The following is a 20,384-nucleotide window of genomic DNA, read 5'->3' as shown; positions in this document are numbered from 1 at the left end:
AATACAGAGCCAACCGGAGTCGCTGCTTTCATGCTGTACTAACTTATACCCCTTTTAGACCCAAACGCCGGGTCGCACCCGGATTTTTGGACCCTGGTTGAAGCCGGGTGCGACCCGGCGTTTAGGGGCATTTACACCGGACGGGCTTGAACGCCCGCACCCCCCTCCCGCCCCTTCCCGGCGCTTGAAGATGACAGCGCGATGTCATCTTCAAGCGCCGATCGACGCCGCCGTACCCGGAACGCTGCTGGGGGCGGCCCAGCACTAAGGTAAGCTGCTAGGCTGCCCCCAGTCCCCGCGCGCACCCCCCCCCCCCACCATTGGACAGGAGGTGAATGGATGCCGCACACAGGCATCCGTTCACCTCCCTCCCCCGCCACCGCTGCTGTCTGCAGAGTATAGCAGACAGCAGCGCCGGCTGTCAGTGTCAGACTGACAATCCCGTCCAACCTGCGGACGCTGCGGTCCGCAGGTTGGACGTTCCCCATTCATGTAAATGGGAGCCGGGTCATCCGACCCGGCGTTCCCATTTACACCGCCCTCTACCCAGGTCCTAGCCGTTTTCTACCCAGGTCAGGACCTGGGTAGAAGTCCCGTGTAAAGGGACACGGCGTTAGGGATTTACACCGCCGAAGATCCGGGTCTGACCCGCCGCTGACCCGGATTTTTCGGCGGTGTAAAAGGGGTATTACTGGACACTGGGCCTTATTCAGATCTGAGCTCAGTACAAATTTGTTCGGAAAAAGGGCAAAACCATGTGCACTGCAGGTGGGGTAGATGTAACACGTGCAGAGAGAGTTATAGTGTGTACACACGGTAAGATATGCCTTCCGATGACGATATAGTCAACATCGTGTCGGCATCGCGATCTCGATGCGCGTTCACGTATCGTAAGACAGATAGTCCTGGCTGCATTGACTATATGGTGCAGATCTCAAAATTGTGCCACTGCAGGCATGCCGTGTGTTGCAAATCCCGATACGATCTGATCGTATCAGGACTCGCATAGCACGGCATATCTCACCGTGTGTACACACCATAAGATTTGGGTGAGTTATTCTGTTTCTGTGCAGGGTAAATACTGGCTGCATTATTTTTACACTGCAATTTTAGATTTCAGTTTCAGCACACCCCACTCAAATGTAACTCTCTCTGCACAAGTAACATCTGCCCCACCTGCAGTGCACATGGTTTTGCCGGTAGTATCTGGGCTGCCGATTTTGTGATTGTATGCCTTACCTTAAGGCATACAATCAGATGCGATGCGATTCGATGCGATTTTGCATAGGATTCAATGTTAAGAAGGTCCTGTTCATTTCCCCACTATCCAAGTGGGCATAGAGTTGATTTTATATAGCGTGGCGAGCGCAGCGAGCCACCGAGCCCGAAGCGTGGCGAGCGAACGCATATTTCTTAAAAAGTATTCTGTGTCCCCTCGCGGGGCTCGCCACGCTTCGGGCTCGGTGGCTCGCTACGCTCGCCACAGGTTTATATCCAACTCCATGCCCACTTGGATAGTGGGGAAAGGAAAAGGACCCCTTTTTCCCATTGAATTCTATGTTAAAATGGACTCAGACCATTTTAACATTGAATCCTATGGAAAAATCTTGACCATCGCATACGATGCGATCCGATCCGATTTCTAAATCGGACGCCCAGATACTACATAAGTACCGTTTTGCCCATTTTCTCAAAGAAATTGTACTGAGCTCAGATCTGAACAAGGCCCATTGTTCTAATATTAACAAAATGCAAAAATGCTACTATCACTAACAGAATACTAACTAATGAGCTGGCCTGCTCCTACAGATTTCGTTATAGATTTTGTATATTTTATTTAATATTATTTATGTATAATTTATTAAGTGTTTATTGTTTCCATATGTGTGCATTTACAAAAATATAACTTGTATCCCCAGAGCAGCCAGATCTTTTTTGAGGATGCTAAAAGAGGTGGTGGCTGCCTTCTCTAGCATCCTTAAAAATGGTCTGCTATTAGGGGCAGCCATTTTGTGACGGTCAATTTTTATTAGCAGGAGTTCGAGGAGCACCGGGACCACAGACAAGACCAGCGGCAGACGCAGCATGCGGAGGGGTAAGGCAGGGTTGTGGAGGGTCAACTCTACTTTGGAGGAGGGGGGGGGGGGGGGGTGCTGCATCAGGGAGGATGCCACACTCCTACTTACTGGGTTTAGCCCAGTTCCAATGTATCCTTTACAGATTGAGCTCAGCAGGATTGGATAGTGCTGTAGAAATACACAGCATTCGATGGAACACTGAACTATGGTGCCACACTCTAACAGGCAGGAAACGAGCAATGAATAGTGGCCAGGGAGAGACTTGTATATGTTTTCCTGGCTGCTGATTGGATACTTGAGTTATGCACTGACCAAAATATTCTTATTACTCGGAACAGTCTCCTCAATGCTTCATCCCCCTGTCCCACCGCTACCCTTCTCTGTCCTGGTCACTGCCTGGTGTAACTGGCCACTCTGTGGCTGCTGGGACTTCCTGTGACTTGGTGTGTGCGTTGGGCATGATTGTGGCATGGCAAGGGGTGATGGTAGACTGCGCTTCCTAGTCCCCACATCCACCCCGGTGTGTGCAGGGCTGGCAACAGAACTCTTGGGGCCCCAAGAGATATAAGTGTATGGGGCCCCAAGAGGTCCTTACCTTACCCTGCGACCTGTGCCCTGTCACACTGACATACTCCCTCAGCCTGCGACCTGTGCCCTGTCACACTGACACCCTCCCTCACCCTGCGGCCTGCGCTCTGTTACAATGACATGCTCCTTTACCCTGTGGCCTAGACTCTACCCCACTGATGCACACCCTCACCCTGCAGTCTATCACACTGACGCTCTCCCATACCATGCGACTTGCACTATAGTAACATGATGCGGTCCCAACCCAGTGGCCTGCCCTCTATCACACTGACGCATTCTTCATCCCACAGCCTGCGCTCTATCACACTAATGTCCTCCCTCACCCTACAACCCACAGCACTGCCCTTTACTCATAATGACCCTCACCATGACAGAGTTACCCACCTCCCAATGGTACACACTTACCCACCCTCCCCTGAGACGCAATTACCCACTTCCTATTGTACACAGTTAAATCCCCTTCCATGTAACCCACAGTTCCCTCCCTCCACAGCCATGAGACAGTTAAATTTTACACGGAGACTCACACAGTGATGATGGCCTGAACCTCTGCTGTACACTGCTGCTCAGCGCTCCAGGGGAAGTTTGGGTAGTCAGCTCAGTTTCGTTGGGGGCAGTATACATAGCATCTTCCAGCACCTTCTGTCTATGTCAGCGCCGCAGCTCCCCCTGCCTCCTCCAGCCAGCCAGTGGTCACAGCGCCGGCTCTGTGTAAGTGGCGGCAGGGAACTGCTGTCCGGTGGCTGGGAGGAGACTTTCCCCTGCCACTGTATCCCAGCATCCAGCTCCCGCTGTGGACCTCCCCTCCTCTCGGCCGCAATTGCGGAGGAACACGCACCTCCGGTACTCCCAGGCAAGCTCTGCGGCCAATCAGTAAGTGTTTACGGGGCAGACTAAATCTGCACCTGGTCCCCGGGGGCCCCTCTGACCCTCGAGGCCCATCACAGGGGTCCCCGTTGACCCCCCCCTGTCGCCGGGCCTGGGTGTGTGTATGTATATGTATATGTGTATATATATATATATATATATATATATATATATATATATATATATATATATATATATATATATATATATACTAAAAGAAGAGAGGAGAGCGCTCCATAGTGCAATATCATAAAACTTTTATTTTTAAGAACATGGTATTTCTTCAAGAAAAGGCAGGTATATAATAACGTACCACAATAAGCGGTATACCACCGCAAGATATTCGCGTAGAACGTGTATACTCAACACAAATGTAGGAGAGGTTACACTCGGGCTTTTCAGCTTCTAGACACGGCTGGTGGACAGACTGCAACGCTCTCCTCTCTTCTTTTAGTGTTTCTACACCTGTGAAATTCAGGTGATTGAGAGCTGCCAGGACAACTGAGATTCCTTCGGTGCAAACAAGCTGAAAATGTGGGACTTTACTTATCTGTCCTCATTGTGTGGATAATTTCGACAATATCCACAGCCTTCAGGTTTTTCAATTGATTGCGCACTTATTTTCCCTTGCTATATATATATATATATATATATATATATATATATATATATATCCTATTGTGGCATGGACAAGGCAAATCACCAAGAGCCTGGGGCACAATGGGTAGAGCTGGGGTAACTGCAAATGTGGGGGTGCTTGGGCAATATACAGAGATGGGGTAACTGCATATGTGGATGTTGGAGGATCCTGGGGCAATAGGCAGAGCTGGGGTAACTGCACATGTGGATGTTGGAGGATCCTGGGGCAATAGGCAGAGCTGGGGTAACTGCACATGTGGATGTTGGAGGATCCTGGGGCAATAGGCAGAGCTGGGGTAACTGCACATGTGGATGTTGGAGGATCCTGGGGCAATAGGCAGAGCTGGGGTAACTGCACATGTGGATGTTGGAGGATCCTGGGGCAGAACTTCACTCTCACGGTGAAGAAACCTCTTCTTAATTCCATATGAAATTTTGTCTCTTTAATTCTTAGTGCATGCCCACGCGTCCTAAGTACCAGTGCATGCCCACGCGTCCTAAGTACCAGTGCATGCCCACGCGTCCTAAGTACCAGTGCATGCCCACGCGTCCTAAGTACCAGTGCATGCCCACGCGTCCTAAGTACCAGTGCATGCCCACGCGTCCTAAGTACCAGTGCATGCCCACGCGTCCTAAGTACCAGTGCATGCCCACGCGTCCTAAGTACCAGTGCATGCCCACGCGTCCTAAGTACGGCCCTGTTACTGAATAAGTCATCTCCAAGCTCCTTATGATTTCCCCTCCTGTCTATGAACATACTGATTATATCACCTCTCAGTCTACGTTTTTCAAGTGAATACATGTTCAGCCTGGTAGCCTATCTTTATAATCTAAGACCCCTTATTAATTTAGTTGCCCTTCTCTACACCAATTCCAGTTCATTTATGTCTTTTTTAAGGTGAGTGCCCAGAACTAAATGAGGCCTTACCAACGATTTCTAAAGTGGTACTATCACATGGGCATCTCTTTACCCGGTTGCAACTGTCCCAGTCCTGGTACCTGGGCACCGGATTGGTGACTATTAATGCAAATATCTGCGTGAACTGCTTAAAAACCAGTTCTGATAGCCCTGCTGTTAATTGTTCCTTTTGCATCTTGTTGTCTGGAGCTTCTTTCATTTTGAACATTGTCTGTTTTTACGTCTGTTGTTTTATTTGTATTAAGACTGGCTGCACTCCTTCTTTTGCATATTTTGGAGCATCATATCCATCAGATGCGGCTTGATTGTTGATGTGAAAGCATGATGGAACTACGCATGTGACAATGGAAGTATAACCTTATGTTTTTATCTACCACCCCTTTATAAGATTGCTAATTACAATTCTTTTCTCCACTTGGGGCGCCATTTGAAGCTATATTTCTCCTTTTCTGTTCACACTGCAAGTTTAACTAAGTCATTTGCGGTGCCTCCACATCCCCTTCTGAGTTAATTACCTTGCTCAGTTTTGTGTCATCTGCAAAAATTGCAATTCTACTTTGCAGGCCATCACCTATATCGTTTATGTAGGACCCAATACTGGACCCTGTGGGACACCACTTTCTACCTTTCTCCAGTTTGAAAATTTCCCATTAACCACTACTCTTCCTGATCGTCTAATCCAGTAGTTCCCAAACTTTTTGAATCACGGCACCCCGGAGTATCTTTTTTTTTCTTTTTTCACGGCGCCCCTAGGATAAAAAAGTTTGGTATTGAGAAATTTAGAAAACAATATTATATAAATTGTATTTATATGTCATCCTTAGGTTTAATTATGAGGTGAGGGACAGGATTCACTTATGTTTGTTCACATAGTTTATGATTTACAGCCACGAGCACTGGTTTTGACTATTTCAATGACTATAAATAATTTGCATTGCTCCTGAACCACTAACTCGAGGCACCCCTGCAAGGGTCCAGAGCAGTGTTTCCTCTAAGCTGTGCGCACGTTCGCGCGCACACAACTCAACGAGTGTGCACACAGACATTACAACAGAGCAGCAGTGGTCCCTTTTTGCAGTTGTGGACTCAATTAATGTGTGTTTCACCCATTAACTACATTGTGTGCTGTGTTTTGAATATTTAAATGTTTAATATCATTTTGAAGTAAAGTTAACACAAATGCTGAACGTCATTTTCCAGTTATATATAAGCGACGCACAAAAATTTTAATTTCCTTCCAATGTTGCACAGCCAAAATCTTTTGCCACACACAGCCTTCGTAAAATTAGAGGGAACATTGGTCCAGAGGCACCCCAGGGTGCCTAGGCACACAGTTTGGGAACCACTGGTCTAATCAATTATTTATCCAAGTACAAATTTTCTTTCCCCATCCCTATTTCACCTACTTTCCATAACAGCCTCCTATGTGGTGCCTTGTCAAATGCCTTTGCAAAATCAAGAAGGATTACATCCACTGATTTCCGTAAGTCCACATTCGTGCTGACCTATTCATAGAAACTAATTAGGTTTGTCTGGCATGATCTATTTTTAATGAACCTATGCTTTGCCTTACATATTACCTTGTTTTGTTCTAAGAAGTCATGAATGCCATCTAAATCATAACTGCACATGTGGATGTTGGGGAATCCTGGGGAAATAGGCACAGCTGGGGTAACTGCAGATGTGGATCTTGGGGGATCCTGGGGCAATAGGCACAGCTGGGGTAACTGCACATGTGGATATTTGGGGATACTGTTGCAATAGGCAGAGCTGAGGTAACTGCACATGTGACCAATATCAGGTGTTCTCCCAGGAAGTCACTATGGAGCCACGCTGACCTTAATTTTGGTCCCTATGTGCATATCAAGGTTTCTTTGCATCCAAACATACTTCATCCACTAGGATAGTTTACCCACTTTAGGGTTAATCCCTATTTTCACATAAAGGTATCTTTATACTTCATTTGTCTTCACACATGATAAATGGCTCACATAAGGAAACGTACAGACCTGGGAATATAACGCTATGTGCACATACAGGTTTCTTTGGGCCGAGTGTGGTATGGAGGTCCGAGACCGACAGTCAGTATCCTGACATCATAATACTGACTGCCGGTGCTCCCACAGGGAAGTGAGTGCAAAGAAGTCCCTTACAGTCTCCTTGTGCTCACCACGCTGGACCGCCAGGGAGGAATAGCCCCTGCCAGTCGGGATTCTGATGTTGGAGTACTGACTGTTTTAATCCTGACTATTGGGCAATCATCTGGCATCCCTTTGGACCCGAGCCCTTGTCCACACCAAGAAATCAACACATCCAATTCTCCATAAAAAAGGGGGCTTTATTCTTGAAAATTTTCCATAAAATAAAACATTCTTAAAGCAGAAAGACGGCCTCCACAGGTAGGACCAATACAAAGCTCAACAGTATTATTATTTATTTACAGTTTCGGTACTTGTGTATTATCTGGGCGCCCTATTTTTTTTATCGCACCTTAAAATCGCGTTGTATCGCATCGCATACAATCATATTGCATGCGATGCAATGCGATTTGATGCAATTTTTATATGTACAAGCACCCAGATGCCTGTTTTATATGTTGAATGGCCCCCCAGACCCCATTTTTAATTGTATACCCACCCTGATGGCTAAATGCCCCCCATTGTTAACGCCACCCCACTATCAACGCCCACCCGAAGCGTGGCGAGCGCAGCGGTAAGCGTCCTCCAACCTTTTCATACCCCCACTATCCACGTCGGCGTGGAGTTGATTTTATATAGTGTGGCGAGCGCAGCGAGCCACCGAGCCCGAAGCGCGGCAAGCGCAGTGAATTACATGTGAAGTAATACGCGTCCCCTCGCTGCGCTCGCCACACTATGTGAAAATTCAACTCCACGCCGACGTGGATAGTGGGGGTATGAAAAGGTCGGAGGACGCGTACCGCTGCGCTCGGCACACTTCGTGTTGGCATTGATAGTCGGGTGGTGTTAACAATGGGGGGCATTTAGCCATCAGGGTGGGTATACAATTAAAAATGGGTTCAGATTCCGCTATAGCGTCTTCTGTAGAACAGCAGTTTCCGTTAGTTTCTTATATAGCGCAGCAGATTCCGTTACAGCATCTTATATAGCGCAGCAGATTCCGTTAGTGTCTTATATAGCACAGCAGATTCCGTTACAGTGTCTTATATAGCGCAGCAGATTCCGTTACAGTGTCTTATATAGCGCAGCAGATTCCGTTACAGTGTCTTATATAGCGCAGCAGATTCCGTTACAGTGTCTTATATAGCGCAGCAGATTCCATTACAGTGTATTATATAGCGCAGCAGATTCCGTTACAGGGTCTTATATAGCGCAGCAGATTCCGTTACAGTGTCTAATATATCGCCGCAGATTCCGTTACAGTGTCTTATGTAGCGCAGCAGATTCAGTTACAGCATCTTATAGAGCGCAGCAGATTCCGTTACAGTGTCTAATATAGCGCAGCAGATTCCGTTACAGTGTCTTATATAGCGCAGCAGATTCCGTTACCCATATAATAGGGAAGGGACTATAACTCTAGAAACCATATTCTAGGGCAGGGACTATAGCTCTAGAAGCGATATTCTAGGGAAGTGCTATATGTCTATAAGTAAGGAATAGGATTGGCAGGGTACCTCGGACGTGGCATCTGATGCTTCACTGTAGGTCTGGTCATCTTCAGCCTGGCTTGTCGCATCACCTGTGCTAGCCTATTTTTTTATTTTTATTTTTTATATATATATTTTTTTTTTTAATTTTATTTTATTTTTAATAATTTTTTTCCACTCCATATTTTATTTTTATTTCTAATAATTTTTTCCATTCCATATTTTCTATTTCATTTTTCTATTTTCCATATATTCTCCCCATATTTTTCCCCTTTTTTATGATTGATCTTCCATTTCACATAATTTAATAACAATTTTTTCCATTCATAATTGCCAAGTAAGTCTTATCCATTTTTCCCATTTTTAGACAATAAAAGGACTCAATCCTATGTTGATCATCTATTCAAATTCCCGTCCATATAAAACAGTCAGGATTAAAGACAACAAAATTCTCTCTCCAAAGAGAACGGATGTGACGTGTCGACTCCGATGCTAAAGACATCATCCACAGCGGTGAATTCCCTTCCGCCCATAGATGAAGCCGGCACGGACAACCGGATGTGACGTATCGTCAGTGCCGCTACAACAAACTTCCGGCAGCGGCTAATAAACTTCTGACAGCGCCGCAAACTACGAAACCACCGTCTGACTGCTGGGGAAACCTATTTGATTTATAGTTACATCCAGGGAGGTGGCATAACATTTGGGAAACCTAAGAAACCTTTTACAAGTGTTTTTTAATACCTATAATTTTCCGTCCATTCTACTTCCGGGTCACGCAAGTCGGAACCGGAAATAGAATACAGCATAAATACGTGATTGTGAAATACACTAGTCTGGATCCTGAAGAAGAGAGCAGGACTCTCGAAACATGTTGGCCCAGACTTAGTGTATCATCCTGACGACATAGCAGTGTGTAAGGTGGAATAGACCATCCTGTGTATACTGGTGAGTGTTATCCAGTTTGACCCCACCATTCATCACGTGGAAATGCATTCCATCCTCCACTCCTTGTTGTCTTTTATATTTTATTGTTGATGTTTTTATTACCTATCAATTAAAGAGAACAAAAGAAACCTTGATGAGCTTAAGTCATCCTTACGTCACGTGAGTACGGGTACGCCACCCTATTGATTGATTTAAAGATAAAAATGGACTATAGCTCTAGAAGCGATATTCTAGGGAAGGGACTATAGCTCTAGAAACCATATTCTAGGGCCGGGACTATAGCTCTAGAAGCGATATCCTAGGGCAGGGACTATAGCTCTAGAAGCAATATTCTAGGGCAGGGACTATAGCTCTAGAAGCGATATTTTAGGGCAGGGACTATAGCTCTAGAAGCGATATTTTAGGGCAGGGACTATAGCTCTAGAAGCGATATCCTAGGGCAGGGACTATAGCTCTAGAAGCAATATCCTAGGGCAGGGACTATAGCTCTAGAAGCAATATCCTAGGGCAGGGACTATAGCTCTAGAAGCAATATCCTAGGGCAGGGACTATAGCTCTAGAAGCAATATCCTAGGGCAGGGACTATAGATCTAGAAGCGATATTCTAGGGAAGTGCTATATGTCTATAAGTAAGGAATAGGATTGGCAGGGTACCTCGGACGTGGCATCTGATGCTTCACTGTAGGTCTGGTCATCTTCAGCCTGGCTTGTCGCATCACCTGTGCTAGCCGTATGTCTATTTGCCGGTAGCTCCGCACCCTGGCTGGGTGCCTGTACTGGGGGTCCCCTGTCTGTTGGGGCTGGTGGTGTGGGACTTCTCTCTTCATGTCTCTCTACTACATAGGAGTCCTCACTCTCCTTATCTGTATCATCTCTCTCCTCTTCCTGCACCGCCTGGACAGATTCCTGCACTTCATGGACGGTTTCTTGTCTCTGCACCTGTATTGGGGGTCTTTTTGGGTAAGATATGTCTTCTGCTTTCTTATCTTTGGGTTGCCCTGTAACATAGAGCAAATCACCATCAGAGGGAGCAGATCTAGGATTACACAAACTACAGTAAAAGGAGCGAACGGCGAATAGCCAGGAGAGACCATAAACTATAAGTCTGTGCTACCAAGGCCATTGTCTAGCTGTTATCAGGATGGGGGCAGGGAGGTAGCAGGAACAGTATAGGGGGAATGAAAGATAGAATCAGGTAGTAGGCGCCTCCCCATGGGAGTCGACCCATACTTAAGGACAGGACAGGTATGGGGGAGGATCAGAGAGAGCAAGAGGGCATGCAGTAAGGATTGTCTTTATCCAGCAAGAACATCCAGAATCCCAGATAGTGAACCAGAAATATTAGGATAAGTATCTGGGGTTAGTTATTTGGGGTATATCTGGGGATATTTATTTGCAATTGTATTCCTTCTTATTCTTTTACTTAATTCCATATTAGGCACCCTGCTACCCTGCTACAAACTCCCAATGTCTCTGTTACTTTATGAATTCAATCTTTAATGCAGCAAGAATTTGATCACATGTTTATATTATGCCGGGTAACTTTCCCCTAAGGAATAAACGCACCTAAATCAATGCACAGTAGTTTAAGGCCAAACAATTATTATTATTATTATACTTGCTGCAGCCTTTAGAAAAACAGCAAAGAATTAGGCCCAAAGAATTCAGGCAAGTTGCAAACAATGTCCCCTTTCCCCCCTCCCCCTAATTAAATTACTGAGGGCTTGTTTACATAGCATAGCATGCAGAGATCATGACAATACCTTCATCTACCCACCCACCAGGCAGAGCATGCATTGGCTGCCCAGCAATGTAAAACATATTATTATTATAGTATTATTTATAAGGCGCCACAAGTGTTTTGCAGCGCCGTACAAACATGAAATGTATGATTACAGAGCTGAGTTATTTCAGATCACATGTATGGGGGAATTACATAGTTTTAAGTAACATAATATAATATTGTGCAGCACTGTTATTAGGATATGGCAAAGCATAAGTTTAGATAGGCAGAATGCAAATATGGGAACACATGGTTTTGTTTTTGAAGTTAATATAATGCAATATAAGGCAAGAAAATTCATTATGTGGTGCAATTTTCAGCGTGCAAGGCATCATAGGGGTATAATAGACAGTATGATAAAGATGTTGATGATTGGGGGAATGATAAATGGTAACAGGTTACATTAAGCTGCAGTCAGTAATATAATATGGTGTCACATACAAATTAGTAAATTCATTGTTACATGCGTGTATGTATAATAATAATAATAGTACAGGAGATCAATAAGTGAATTCATTACGGTTGTGCATAAGCATTTTACTTCATATTAGACTTTTATATCTTTGGCAGATCCAAACTTACTGTTATTTCATGAAAAGCACTGGGTTAATCTGCTGCTGTATACAAAATCTGTTGCTGTTTAGAGTTTTGTTAAGTCAATTAATGTATAAGAAGTAATGAATATAATTAGGGCACAGGGGTGGAACCATAGTTCTCACAGCAACTAAGTTTGCAAGTTAAGTTTTTAAGGGGTACATGCTTGGCCTTAGAAGGGAAGTAATACTGCTGACGCTGGGTGCAAAGTAGATGGGCCCTTTAGCAGATTATACATTAAAAAAATAAAATGGGTGCACACATAACTGCACAGTACAGGTAACCGCTCAGTGCACGTTACCAATTAGGCGGAATGTGCTGGAAATTCGGAAAAGGAATAAGCAAAGCAGAATAATCACAGTAAAATGAAAGTCATTTTGTGTAACATGGGTGGTAAACAGCTTAGTGAAATGTCCAATGCCAACGGGGCTTCATGGGATGTTACAAATTTCCATGGGGGTAGCTATTCAGTCACTTATATACGGATAGAGGCAGGGCAGGAAAGGGAAAAAGGAGAATGCAGGAAGCTGGCATTATAGGATTATTGCTCAGGTTTGGGAGGCTGCATGGTGCAACGTATTTACACACAGAACAAACTAACATGCTTTATGTCACCTCGCAGTGCAACCCTTCCTCTTCCACCTGCAGATGCCTAATGATCGGAGGAGGTGGGCAGGCTGATGACCCTGACGGACGCTGAGCTACGGCAATGCCGAAAGCGTAGTATGCAAACGGACTCTTTCTTACAGGAATGAGTTCTATTGTGGTGGCAAAATGATGGTATAACCAGGTTCCAATGGCCCATACATTGTATGTGCATAAAGTAGCAAGAGCCTTACATTTGCCATAGCGAAGAAAGCAACAGTGCAGCGTCGCTTACCAGTCTTTTGAAGAGGCGCTCAAAATAGTGCGCAGCTGCGGGGTACGGGCCCATTTGGGGAAGATATCGAATCAGCATTTAGGCTCCTCCCCCTTCACCCACATAGTCACGGATTCATGGGACTAAAGTTCAAGGGCAGTTATTATGTGGATCTATGCTTACCCATGGATGGCGCCATTTTTGAAAAATTCAGCATGTTCCTGCACTGGTGCGTTGAGGTGGGGACAGGCTGCAGGACATTTGCGCACCATCTGGATGACTTTCTAAGGGTCGGCCAGGCGAACACTGACACATGCAAGCGTCTGTTAAAATCCACGTAGGCGCTGTTCCGCACTTTTGGGGTTCCCATAGCAACGGAGAAAACAGAGGGGCCTATGAACAAACTGTTGTATCTGGGAATAGAAATAGATACCACCGACAGGCTGTGTAGGTTACCAGAGGACAAGGTATTGTCAGATTGGCATTATGAGGCAGATTGGGGAGCATGCCAGAGCAGACAACATTACACTAAAACATCTCCAATCATTGCTGGGGTCACTGAATCATACCTCCCAACTTGTGTCCGGATGAAGCGCGAGCGCCCGAAAAGGGGGCGGGGCGTATGCAAATGAGGGCGTGGCTTATGCTAATTAGCCGCGACCTCATTTTCATACGAGAATAGACGCTGTGCGCATGCGCACAGCGTCTATTCTACTAGATTGGGGGGTCTCCCAACTGCCACCCCCCGCAGCGGGACAATGCCTGCCGCGGGTGGGACGTCGGTACAGGACCCGAAAATCGGGACTGTCCCGACGGAATCGTGACAGTTGGGAGGTATGACTGAATTTCACATGCAGGGTTATCCTAATGAGCAGAATCTTCTGCCGACCAGGGCTGGCAACAGAAATCTTGGGGCCTGGTACACTGATATATCTATGGGGCCCAATACCCCGCCCCCTTGAGCAGAACATTGTTAGTATTATGCATATTAAACATGTTTTTTATTGTTACAAAGGAAATAGAATTAATATTCACTAATATCGGAGGGAGGTTCCAGTCAAGTACCCAGGAATCCGGGCAGGTGCCTTTTAAACCATTGCTAGGCACTGCACTGACACAGCCATGCTTATAGCCCCTGAGTCCCTCAGAACCTTGGGGTCCCTCACAAGCTTGGGACCCGGTACATGTGACCCCCTTGACCCCCCCTGTCGCCTGCCCTGCTGCCGACAACTGGAAAGGGCCACAGCAGGGGTAAGAAAGATGCATCATTTGATTAAGCTGACAACAGAAATCAGAGAAGGAAAGTTGATGTGGGAAACATTTCTAAGGGAATTTAATGGTATTCGCATCTCTCCGGCACCGCCTGTGGCGAGAAAGAGGCTGCAGCTGTACACCGATGCAGCAGGGTCTTGTGGTTTTGGGGCATATTTTGTGGGAGAATGGTGCGCATCCCAGTGGCCGCAGAGCTGGGTCGGAGCAGGGCTGACAAGGAACATGCTGCTGCTAGAGCTGTTCCCGATCATAGTAGTGTTGGAGTTGTGGGGTAACAGGTTAGCCAACAAGGAAATAACCTTCTGGTGTGACAACATGGGGGTGGTTCAAGCAGTCAACAGGCAGAGTGCCTTCTCCCCACTAGCGATCAATCTGATCAGGTATTTGGTATTGGTTTGCCTGCGGCACAACATTAACTTTCGCGCCAAGCACATCCCAGGGGTAGATAACATCAGAGCGGAAGTTGGAAGCCTTTAGGGAAGCAGCACCACATGCACAGCCGCAAGGTTTAACATGTCCACCTCATTTATGGAAGGTTGTCAAGATGGCGTGAACAAGCTGGTGAAAGACTCGTTAGTGCCTGCGGCAGGGAGAAGCTGCAGCACATGGCGGCAGTAAAGGGCGCATGCAAAGAGCTTGTCAAGGCAGCGATGCTCAGAGAGGCATTCACAACACCCTTCAGGAACAGGGGTCTCCAGCGGTCTGTTTTACAGGAGGAAAATGAGGACTCCCAGAACAGGGTCCAAGGGTGAGATACGGTGGGGAAGCATTTCAGTTCAGGAGCAGAGAAGAGCTTGCAGATGGTTACTATGTAGGTTCTAGATTAATAGGGCGAGGGAAGGTCACGGTGAGGTGGCGGGCTATGGTTCTAGGAACCTAGCGTTGGCGGAAGTACTGTGGGCCAGCCAAAGTTTGGCGCCAGGAAACGGAGGCACCCCAGAAGAGGGGGTGCAAGATCCAAGGCCTGGCGTCGAGGGGGCAATTGGGGGGCCCCGGGCGGGTACAGGTTTCAGTTGCGAGAAGGGGCCCCCCTCCCTGGGCGGCTTGATTCAGTTACGTTGGAGGGCTGGTGGACCGCAGTGCTATCTTTGCCACCTAAGCGAGTAAGATTATATTTGTAATCTGATTAATAAATGTGACCTTTAATTCGCCAAAATAAATGACTCAGTTTGATTATTCCAGGTGAAGGGAAAAGGGAGGGGCGGTATCAAGGGTGGGTTTCTTAGTCTGTTAGGGTTAAAAGAATGGCGGGAGCATCAGACGCTCAGAGGTTTAAAAGGAGCGAACTGCGAATAGCCAGGAGAGACCATAAACTATAAGTCTGTGCTACCAAGGCCATTGTCTAGCTGTTATCAGGATGGGGGCAGGGAGGTAGCAGGAACAGTATAGGGGGAATGAAAGATAGAATCAGGTAGTAGGCGCCTCCCCATGGGAGTCGACCCATACTTAAGGACAGGACAGGTATGGGGGAGGATCAGAGAGAGCAAGAGGGCATGCAGTAAGGATTGTCCCACCCACCCACCCTCGGACGAAGAAGGAGCAACATCCAAACAGCATCTAGTTACAGTAGAGATTGTCTTAACAGAAACGGAAGTACTGCGGGCCAGCCAAAGTTTGGCGCCAGGAAACGGAGGCACCCCAGAAGAGGGGGTGCAAGATCCAAGGCCTGGCATCGGAGGGGGAAATTGGGGGACCCTGGGCGGTGCTAGATACAGCAGAGATTGTCTTAACAGAGGCGGAAGTACTGCGGGCCAGCCAAAGTTTGGCGCCAGGAAATGGAGGCACCCCAGAAGAGGGGGTGCAAGATCCAAGGCCTGGCGTCGAGGGGGGCAATTGGGGGGCCCCGGGCGGGTACAGGTTTCAGTTGCGAGAAGGGGCCCCCCTCCCCGGGCGGCTTGATTCAGTTACGTTGGAGGGCTGGTGGAACGCAGTGCTATCTTTGCCACCTAAGCGAGTAAGATTATATTTGTAATCTGATTAATAAATGTGACCTTTAATTCGCCAAAATAAATGACTCAGTTTGATTATTCCAGGTGAAGGGAAAAGGGAGGGGCGGTTTCAAGGGTGGGTTTCTTAGTCTGTTAGGGTTAAAAGAATGGCGGGAGCATCAGACGCTCAGAGGTTTATGCCAATCTAATATGACAGAGCAGCATGTTTGGTGTATTGGTAGCATTATAGCCTCATAGCATTGAGGTCTTGGATTCAAATCCCAGCAAATTAGATTCTCCCTATGCTTGCCTGGGTGACTGATACGCTCTCTGTAATGTGTGTGTACATGTTATAGGGAATATAGAGTGTAAGCAGCACTGGGGCAGGGACTGATGTGACTGATACACTCTCTGTAATGTGTGTGTATATGTGATAGGGAATAGAGTGTAAGCAGCACTGGGGCAGGGGCTGATGTGACTGATACGCTCTCTGTAATGTGTGTGTATATGTGATAGGGAATATAGAGTGTAAGCAGCACTGGGGCAGGGGCTGATGTGACTGATATGCTCTCTGTAATGTGTGTGTACGTGTGATAAGGAATATAGAGTGTAAGCAGCACTGGGGCAGGGGCTGATGTGACTGATACGCTCTCTGTAATGTGTGTACATGTTATAGGGAATATAGAGTGTAAGCACCACTGGGGCAGGGGCTGATGTGACTGATACGCTCTCTGTAATGTGTGTACATGTGATAGGGAATATAGAGTGTAAGCAGCACTGGGGCAGGGGCTGATGTGACTGATACGCTCTCTGTAATGTGTGTACATGTGATAGGGAATATAGAGTGTAAGCAGCACTGGGGCAGGGGCTGATGTGACTGATACGCTCTCTGTAATGTGTGTACATGTGATAGGGAATATATAGTGTAAGCAGCACTGGGGCAGGGGCTGATGTGACTGATAGGCTCTCTGTAATGTGTGTGTACATGTGATAGGGAATATAGAGTGTAAGCAGCACTGGGGCAGGGGCTGATGTGACTGATACGCTCTCTGTAATGTGTGTACATGTGATAGGGAATATAGAGTGTAAGCACCACTGGGGCAGGGGCTGATGTGACTGATACACTTTCTGTAATGTGTGTGTACATGTGATAGGGAATATAGAGTGTAAGCAGCACTGGGGCAGGGGCTGATGTGACTGATACGCTCTGTGTAATGTGTGTGTGATAGGGAATATAGAGTGTAAGCAGCACTGGGGCAGGGGCAGGGGCTGATGTGACTGATACGCTCTCTGTAATGTGTGTGTACATGTGATAGGGAATATAGAGTGTAAGCACCACTGGGGCAGGGGCTGATGTGACTGATACACTCTCTGTAATGTATGTGTACATGTGATAGGGAATATAGAGTGTAAGCACCACTGGGGCAGGGGCTGATGGTGACTGATACGCTCTCTGTAATGTGTGTGTACGTGTGATAGGGAATATAGAGTGTAAGCACCACTGGGGCAGGTGCTGATGTGACTGATATGCTCTCTGTAATGTGTGTGTACGTGTGATAGGGAATATAGACTGTAAGCACCACTGGGGCAGGTGCTGATGTGACTGATACGCTCTGTGTAATGTGTGTGTGATAGGGAATATAGAGTGTAAGCAGCACTGGGGCAGGGGCTGATGTGACTGATACGCTCTCTGTAATGTGTGTGTACATGTGATAGGGAATATAGAGTGTAAGCACCACTGGGGCAGGGGCTGATGTGACTGATACACTCTCTGTAATGTATGTACATCATACTTGCCTACCTGACCCTCTCCATGCGGGAGAAAATGATCTGTTTTTGGTCTTCCCTGGTAATGTATGATTGCCATCACCTGTGAGGAGCTAGGTAAAGGTGGTTCACCACAGGTGATGGCAATCCTACATTACAGGGAAGCCCAGGAGTTAGGGTTCCCAACTCATCCCTTTAATCATATTAATTACACAGGTTATGTGGCTGGCTTTCACCTGGTTTTAAACTGCCACAGAACCTGTGTAATTTGTGTCCCGGATTAAAGGGATGAGTTGGTCACCCTACCAGGAGTAGAGCATTTTCATGGAGAGGGTCAGGAAGGCAAGTATGATGTACATGTGATATGGAATATAGAGTGCAAGCTCTGGGGCAGGGACTGATGACTGCGTGTCTGCATGACTACACTTCTGGCGGGGCCGGGGATGGTCGCACACACTTGAGCTCCTGGCTCCCATCCCTGGAGCTCCCATACCCGCCTCCCCCCCCCCCCCCCCCCGGAGAAGCGGAGAGGGGGGAGACCTGACTCCAAACGAGGTAGAGGAGGAGAGTGACGGAGGACAGAGGGAAGCGGACAGACGAACACCGGCACGGCGCCTCCATCCAGCCTGCAGATGGGGGCACTCCATTACCACGCGGTCGGAGGTGAGGGAAGCGGACGATCCCGGCGCAGTGGCAGAAGCAGCCTGCGGTCCCCAGCTCAGTGGCAGTGACAGTCGCCCTCCGTTGTGGAAGCCCCCACCCCGGCCAGCAGCCAGAGCAGTACGGAGGATTAGGAAGTGGATGCCAGGCTAGCAGAACAATGACCACGGCCCCCAAGCCTCAATGAAAGTAATGGACGCCTCTGGCGAAGTTAGAGGTTCCCTAGCCCCCAGGCCTCACTGACTCTCCCCAGGCCTCACTGACTCTCTCCCCCAGGGTTGCCTACCCTCCCGGAATGGCCGGGAGGGTCCCGGAAATTGGGTCCCCCTCCCGTCTCCCCGGAAAGGGGGGCAACCCTCCCGCATAAACCCCAATCCCCGCCCCCTGCTGTGCAATGCCTGAAATACCGGCATTGCACGGCGGGGTGTGTGGCTAAAATGACGTGATCACTGTAGGCACGCCCCCCCCCCCAACAGGAAAGCTCTATGTGGCTCTGCCCCCAATCTGCGTCTTTTTAGCTCCCGGCGATAGCCCCGCCCCCCTGTACGGCTGGGTATTATCTTCTTTCAATGAGCATCCCAGGAGCTAGTCATGCACAAAACAAACTATTCATGCATATAGTTCTGGCGACTAGAACTTGTATTGCTAGCCACTGGAAATCATCGATTTTACCAACTTTGGCAGAAATAACTGAAAAAATATGGTATGTTCATTCAATGGAGTATATAACCAGCATTTTGAAAGGATCGTCTTCAAAATGTATTAAAATATGGAGCCCATGGACCACATATTTCAATGTCCCCCCAATGTTTCATTAAATTGATAATATTCTCAAATATCTATGAATGATTAACATATGCCAACCGGGTTGGTTCCCTTTCCCTATCCTTTCCTTCCCTTTCATCCTTCTTTCTCCTTCAATTTTTTTTTTTTTTATTATTTTATTTTAATTTGTATATATATTTTAGTGTCTATATATATATATATATATATATATATATATGATAGAGTCTTCTGAAATAATAGAAAACTATATACATTTAGAGTATAAATATGAATTATTAGAAGCTACTAAACAGATAAGCTTTTATTTTAATGTATTTAATAAGTAAATATCTTGGGTCTAATGTGCTCTAAAAATATTACTTCTGAATTTGAGCATTTGTATAAATGAATTACTTGCTTTTTATTTGTATTCAATGAATTATCTTTAATAAAATATATTTGACTCACAACAGAGCTGGCTGCCCAAAAGCATACCTCCCAACTGTCACGCTTACCGCGGGAACGTCCCGGGGCCGCCATTGTCCCGCGGTGGGGGGGACAGTTGGGAGCCCCCCCAGCTTGCCGAGATAGGCGCACAGCGTCTATTCAGTGCCGACGAGCGGCGAAAACGGGGGCTTGGCCGGAGTTCGCGTCACCCGGTGAGGCCACGCCCCCTTTCCTCGAGGCCCCGCCCCCTTTGCCGCTCGAACGTTCCGACCTCCCAACTTCAAAAGTTGGGAGGTATGCCAAAGTCAGCAAGTATGTCTCCCTCCCCTCCAGGTGCTCCCTTGTGATAACTGTACTGCTTATATTGTTACCCACCTGGCTGCTTCAACGACCAGTGGCGCCGCTGATGGCTGCCTAGGCGCTGTGCAGCTCGGCGGGCATGTGGTTCCTGCATGTAATGAATGCAATGTGTCCTCCCCCCCCCCCTTGATGCTGCACTGTAATCCACAAAAAATTCCTAGTGTGCGCAAGCATACATGTTGATTCTATTCTATGTGTGTTCTTGGTATGTGCTGAGGCAGCAGAACACACATGTACATAGGATTACAGCTGGGAGGCCACAGACGGTGCCCCGCACTGCAAACA

Source organism: Crinia signifera, chromosome 7 (genome assembly GCF_055691185.1).
Source record: "Crinia signifera chromosome 7, ASM5569118v1, whole genome shotgun sequence".
Classification (NCBI taxonomy): domain Eukaryota; kingdom Metazoa; phylum Chordata; class Amphibia; order Anura; family Myobatrachidae; genus Crinia; species Crinia signifera.
This window is presented reverse-complemented; position numbering follows the sequence as displayed.